Here is a 6,000-nt window from a genome sequence, read left to right as displayed (position 1 = left end):
CAAAAAGAAGGAAAGGAAGGGAGGGAGGAGGGAGGGAGAGAGATAAAGGGAGAGGGGTAGAGAGAGAGAGAGAGAGAGAGAGAGAGAAAAGAAAGAAATAAAGAAAAAAAGGGAAGCAAGAGAAAAAGGAAAGAAAAATTTTTTTGACCTGGTGTGGTGGTGTAAGTCTGTAATCCCAGGAGACTTGGGAAGATGAAGGAAAACTCATCCTAACCAGTTTGAGGCCAGCCTGGACTACACAGTGAGACTCTGTCTCAAAAAAGCAATAAAAGAAAAAAAGAAATTTTCCAGAAGGAAAATATTATCTAGTTGCTGATCTCACTGGAGAATCAGTGTTTTCCAGCCAGCTTCCTCAGGGCACCCTTGACCTCCTTGTTTCTCAGGTTGTAGATGATGGAAGTCTACACAGGGGTTACAACACAGAAGAGCACAGAGACCAGGATGTCCATGTCCAGGGAATAGCCTTCTTTGGTTCTGTCATAATTGAAGGTGGTTGATCGAAAGAAGACACCACCATAGTGAGGTGGGATGCACAGGTAGAGAAGGTCTTGCTCCTGCCCTGAGCAGAGGGAATTCTAAAGATGGCTGAGATGATGAATATGTAGGACCCTGCAATAAACATGCAGGGGCTCAGGTCAATGGTGTCCCTAGCCACATGGAGCACAGATTCATTGACAGGTGTCTGAACAGGAGAGCTTCAGGAGCAATGATGTCACAGAGAAAGTGGTTGATCTGGTTGGTCCCACACAGAGTGAGTGTGGTTTCCAGCACTGTGTGTGTCACAGAGTTCACCAACACACACAGCCATGACCCAGTCACCAAATAAGCACACAGACCTTCACACTCATGAGGACTAGGTATTGAAGAGAGTGGCAAATGGCTACATAGTGGTCATAAGCCATGGCAGCCAACAAGACACATTCAGTGCCAGCATATGTCCCAAAGAAGAAGATCTGGGAGAGGCAGCATTCGTAAGAGATGATCTCCTTTTCCTAGCATGACCTGGATGGTGGACTTGTTGCCAGTGTCTAAGAAGCTCAAGCTGATGAGGAAACAACACAGTGGAATGTGGGAGGCAAGATTGACTCTGATCATGTTTCCCAGAAGAATTAGTCAGATAAATGACCAAGAAGACCAGGAAGAATAGCTCTTGAAATTCAAGATGTTTAGAAAATCTTACGAAGATTAATTCAGTGACTGATGTTGGACTTCCTATTTCTTTGAATTCTTTCTCAACTGAAATGGAAATTGAGAAATAAATTTAAAAACCAGAAGAACTAATGTTTTATACTCTTAACCCTGTGAATAGGGTTTGTGTATTCCCCCTCATTCTTGTATCCCCTTCCTCTGTGTTTATTCTCATGCCCATCACTGTTTTCTATTAGCTTGACTTCCCTACCAATATACAAATTCTATTAGGTAAGGATCTTATCTTTTGTTAGAAAGAAGGAAAGAAATTCAGTCTTTAGCACCAATATTGCAAAAACAGTAATTGATGAATTAAGCTAGAGCTCAAATACTTTTCTTACCAATCTCCCTCTTCCATGAGAAAAGTCACAATACTAATTTCTACTTTATGGAGTGTGTGGATTGCTCCATGTCCTTTACTCTCTGGTGTTACTCAAGTGAATATGTTATATTTCATGGCAAAAGGGAATATGCAGATGTAATTAAATTTATTGATGACATGACTTTAAAATGCAGAGATTATTTTGGATTTTTAAAATGTATCTAATGTAATCATATTAACCCTTAAAAGCAGAGCTCATTCTTCAGCCAAAGATGAAGTCAGAAATTCAAATTTCAAGAGTCAACATGTCACTGTTGACATGAAGATGATAGCAACTATTAAAGAAATGGTAGTTTGGGATTTTGCCAACAACTTGAACAAACTCAGAAGTGAGATTTTCCCCAGTCTCTCCTTGAGGATCCATCTCACCTGTCCTTGTTTCCAGCAGAGGACATAATTAAGCCATGCTGTGCCTGGACTCTGACCCACAGAACTGTGAGGAATAATAAGCAGTTGTAGTTGTTCAAACTATTAAGTTTACAGCAGTGTGTTATGATACCAATAGAAAACAAATACATCAAGCATCCTATTTGGTATATTTTGGGGTACTTATGGCAAATCACATATCTAGAAGCCTTAGAAGTGATTTCACCCCCTATCCTCTCAAATCCGCACTCATCCTTCTCTCTATCTTTGTGTTCCTTCCATTCATGCAGCCTGTGGCCAGCTGTACCTTTCAGAGAATAAAGAGAATACAATTGAAAAACAAATTATTCTATTCAGCTTCCTAGTCAGCAGGTTGAGTAAAAGGCTGTGTGAAATATGAGCTTGGAAATATTTGGAGAGGGATATTTCTGAATTACTTAAAAATTCTAATTAGTTTCTCCCCATTCTGCATGAATAACAAATGTATGTAAAGCTGTGGCATAGCAATCACAAGTTCTAGGAAAGATGAGACCACATTAACTTGCATTTGAAGTTAACTTCATGGGAGATTGTCTTTCAGGAGGCTTTGTGTATCTTGGCATCCCCATTTTCTGTAGAAACTGCTAAGCTGCATATATGTATATCTGGTCAACAACTAAATTTAGCAACTGTCTATTTTTTGAATAAAGTTTTATTGGAAGATAGTCACACCCATTCATTTATGTTCTGTGCTATAATGACAGTACAGAGTAGTGGAGAAATAGCTCACAAAGCCTAACGTATTTACTTTCTTGTCCTTTACAGAGAAAGTCCCCCAACTCCCAGTGTAAGTAATTGAGTTTGAGTGTTTGACATTTGGGTTTACATCAGAGTTTATCATCTGCACAACTTACTTAGCCTCTGTGAACCTCGGTTTTCTCATGTGTAAGATGGGATGCTTGGATTACAGAGCTATTGTGAAGATTAAGTAATGAATAACAGACCAACACATATTATGTTTCTCTACTATGACAATTCTCCCATTTCAAGTTCCCCTTTAAAAATGTTATTTCCCCAGCACACTTATCTACCTTGACCCAAATGCTCTTTAATTTTGCCATCTCAATCAGCTCCACTTTAAGCAATTGATGTATAATTAAATCCACATATTTCTGTCTCATAAAACAATACTTAATGATCCACCATTGAAATTATATCTGCTCATTTTCAATACTTTTAGATAACAGGATTTCTTGTGAAACCAGAAATTAAAGCAACCAAATATATGAGACTCCAAATAACTACAAAGTTGTTAATAAAACTAGACCTTGTGCCTCTAACCTTTGTTCTCACAATATTCCCTAACTTGCAGTCAGAAACGTAGGGGTCATCTTTGTGTCCTCCTTTCCCTTACCCCCTGCTCATATCTAATTCTTCAGCAGGTACTATTGGTTTGTCTTTATCAAGTATAGTTCAAACTTCTGTGTTTGTTTCCATCTTCTTGACCATCACATGCACACTATTTAATGGCTGATCACTTCCTATTATCTGAGTCTCAACTTAAATATTATTTCTCAGAGAAGCCTTCTGACTACAAATCTGGCATCAATTTTTTGAAAAATCTACTGTAGATTCTTATATTTTCCTTCAAAGAATTGAAGGAAAGAAAAGAAAAGAAAGAAAAGTTTTGTCAAGCCAGGTAAGTAATGAATAACAGACCAATACATATCCTGTATTCCATATGTCAAGTTCCTCTTTAAAATTATCATCTCCCTACCACATTTCTCCAGCTTGACTCAAATGCTATCTTCAAATCAGTCAAACAGAAAGTGCCATGTTGGAAAAAGTGGTGATGAAAGTCTCAAATTCACAATTGCTTTGACTAAACTATTCAGTTTACCAATCAATTCAATAAAAAGAAGGGACCTATGTGATGAGTGAGCTTAGACTTATAGAGTAATAATATAATAGTAACAACAGTATTCTGTACTTATTAAATATCAACTAATGCAACTGTATTAAAGGCTTTGCATATATATATTTCCTTCAATTCTTAAAGCATCATTAATATTCTCTTTTAATATGAGTAAACTGAAGCTTAGAGAGAGTAGGAAAATCCCTGGAATCATGTAGTTAATAAAACATATGTTGGAAAGCTGTGAAGACCAAGACTAATGTTCAGCTCTTTTAACTAATCAAAGCATATTTCTGTCTCTGGACATCAATTTTCTCATCTGTAAAACAGAGCTTGACTAGGGTGCTATACATTCTTCATATGCCTGTGATTGTGTGATAATATTTGGTATCTGCTTATTCCTCATACTCCCAGATGAAACCTACACCAGAGCAAGGGTGAGGAAGTGAAAAGTCTCCCAGGGACTAAGCAGTTGCCATTTGTCTTCATGACAGATGAAGATCAAAGATAGAATGAGGATTTTAACATATACGCTGGTATGGTAGACCAAATGATGTACATGCAAGGGGCTCATGTCCCAATCCCTGGATTCTGAGACTATTTTGTGGTATATGCAAAGGTGACTTTGCTGATATATTTAAGACTATGAACTTTAATATAGGGATATTATTCTGGTTTATCTGGGCCAGCCCAATTTAGTTATTTGAGCCCTTCAAAGCAGAAAAATGTGCTGGGCATGGTGGTTCACACCTGTAATTTCAGCATTCAGGAGGCTGAGGCAGGAGAATCACAAATTTGAGGCCAGCCTCGGCTATATAAGTGAGTTTGAGACCAGCCCAGGCTGGTGAGGCCCTGTTTAAAAGGGAAAGATAAAGAAAAAGAAAGCAGGCAAATTTTTTCCAGTGTGAGTAAGAAGAGATGCAACAAAAGAAATGAGACAGAAGGAGCAGAATCAAGAACATTAAAACATTAGTGACTTAATCTACCATTGATGTCTTTGAAGGGGGCTTCAAACCAGGAAGTACAGTCAGCCTCTAGAGGCTGAGAATGGCCACTGGGTGACAGCCAGAACGAAATGGAGACCTATGTAATGCAGCCACACAGAACTGAATTCTCCTAACAACCTGAACGGAACTAGAGAGTCTTCTCTAGGGCCTTCAGAGAGACTCACAGCCCTGGTGACATCTTGATTTTAATCTTATGAGACAGTAAGTAAAGGAACCAGACCAGCCATGCTGTTCCTGGATTTAAGGCCTACAGAGATGTATGATTAAATTTGTGTTCTTTTTAAGCTGCTACATTAGTGGTAATTTAATATGGTTTCTCAGCTGGGGTACTAAGGACAGGTCTGTATTCATATACATGAATTTGAGTTCTAACTCTACTCCCTAATTTTTGAACTTTTGGACATTAAGTCTGGATTTAGATTGATACTTAAGTTCACATTAATTCAAATAGTAACAAACAAAATTCCTTACTCTTTTCTACATTGCTGTGACCAAAGCCACTTGAAGCTCAGTTCAGGTATTAAAATTGTGCATTTTAATAATCAAGTTTTTTGACTTCCACTTCCAGCCATGTTGGAACAACCTCAAATAGATTTTCCTCACAAATGTGAGTAACAAAAAACTTGAAAGATATTGGACTTAGTAGACAAAGACTTTAAAACAGCTATTAAAAAATAGGTTCCAAAAAACTAAAGGAAAGGTCAGGCATGATGGTTCACACCTATAATTCTTGCCATTTGCAAGGCTGGCCCCCACAAAAGTCTCAACTAATAAAAAGCTGGGCATGGTGATATATGCATGTCATCCCAGCTATGCAAGAAGCATAAATAGGATCACAGTCTATACTGGCCCTGGCATAAACATGAGAAAAATATTTGAAAATTCACTGAAGCAAAAAGGGCTGGGGATATGGCTCAAGTGGTAGAGTGCCTGCTTAGTAAGCACAAGGTCCTGAGATCAGACCCAAGTACCATCCCCAAAAGAATTAAAGTAAAGCATATTCAAATACTTAACGGAGAGTGTGAAAATTATGTCACACCAAATAAAGAATAAATAGATAAAAATATAAAAGGCATAATAGATTTTTTTAAGTTAAAATGTATAGCAACTGAAGTGAAAAATGTGCCATGTAAGTGAAACAGAAGTTTTAGCAGACAGAAAAG

General features: G+C 37.9%; 1 pseudogene; it reads right to left on the bottom strand.

Moving 5' to 3' along the window:
• Positions 1-329: 329 nt before the first annotated feature.
• LOC109696890 (olfactory receptor 5AR1-like) overlaps positions 330-6,000 on the bottom strand; it is a 74,428-nt pseudogene continuing 68,757 nt past the window's right edge.

This window comes from Castor canadensis, chromosome 12 (assembly GCF_047511655.1).
Source record: "Castor canadensis chromosome 12, mCasCan1.hap1v2, whole genome shotgun sequence".
Classification (NCBI taxonomy): domain Eukaryota; kingdom Metazoa; phylum Chordata; class Mammalia; order Rodentia; family Castoridae; genus Castor; species Castor canadensis.
The sequence above is the reverse complement of the archived record's forward strand: the minus strand, read 5'-3'. Positions and strand labels throughout refer to the sequence as shown.